The sequence below is a fragment of the Hyla sarda genome, chromosome 7 (assembly GCF_029499605.1).
Source record: "Hyla sarda isolate aHylSar1 chromosome 7, aHylSar1.hap1, whole genome shotgun sequence".
Lineage (NCBI taxonomy): Eukaryota > Metazoa > Chordata > Amphibia > Anura > Hylidae > Hyla > Hyla sarda.
This window is the reverse complement of record NC_079195.1, coordinates 207,164,901-207,165,750: the sequence shown is the minus strand read 5'-3', so window position 1 is coordinate 207,165,750 and position 850 is coordinate 207,164,901. Positions and strand designations below refer to the sequence as shown.

Genomic DNA, 850 nt, shown 5'->3' with positions numbered 1-850 from the left:
ATTGATGCATCTCCATAGGAATGCATCAATCAGTGTTTTCGGCGATTGAATGCTCAAGCCTGGATCTCAGGCTTGAAGCATTCATTCGGCGATCGGACTGCAGGAAGGAAGGTCAGTGACCTTCCTCCTGAAGTACAGCTGTTCGGGATGCCTCGGGATTATACCGCGGCGATCCCGAACAGCTCCCTGAGCTAACCCGCACATTTTACTTTCACTTTTAGTCACGCGGCTAAAGGGTTAATAGGGCGCGGCACCGCGATCAGTGCCGCGCGCTATTAGCGGCGGGACCCGGCATCACTATGACGCCGGGCCCGCCGTGATATGATGCGGGGTTACCGTTTAACCCCGCGTTATATCACGGGAGCGGGACTAGGGGCGTAAGTTTACGCCCTTGGTCCTTAACAGGTTAATGACTCATCGCTTCTCGGCCTTTTGGCTAAGATCAAGTGTAGTATCTGTTCTAATCAGTTTCATGCTGGTGGCAGGCGATGCCAGTGTGGAGCCGGTGGGGATGGGTGCTGCATGGTAGGGGTCAGGTGTACCGGGGCTGGTTCTGAGGAATCAGCTTGACAGCTGCCCCGATGTGACCTGTTTCCTCCAGGTCTCGCCATGAGGCTGAGAGGGTCTAGAGCCGAGGTACTTTATTGCCTTGGGGAGTGGTGACCCCAAAGTGCCGAAACTCACTGGGAGGATAAACTCACTGAGTGGAAGCACGGGCACCATGATCTCTTCACCTTTGGGGCACTCAACTCTTGATTCCCGGCCTTCTGGCTAGGATCAGAGACATTTTTATAGATCCGGCCGGATGTCCAAGCAGTATATCTGCGCACATTCTCTTATTTTTTATTTT

General features: G+C 53.5%; 1 pseudogene; it reads left to right on the top strand.

The window, feature by feature from the left end:
* The first annotated feature begins 416 nt into the window (after positions 1 to 416).
* LOC130283737 (U2 spliceosomal RNA) lies at positions 417 to 507 on the top strand (annotated as a pseudogene).
* Positions 508 to 850: the final 343 nt, after the last annotated feature.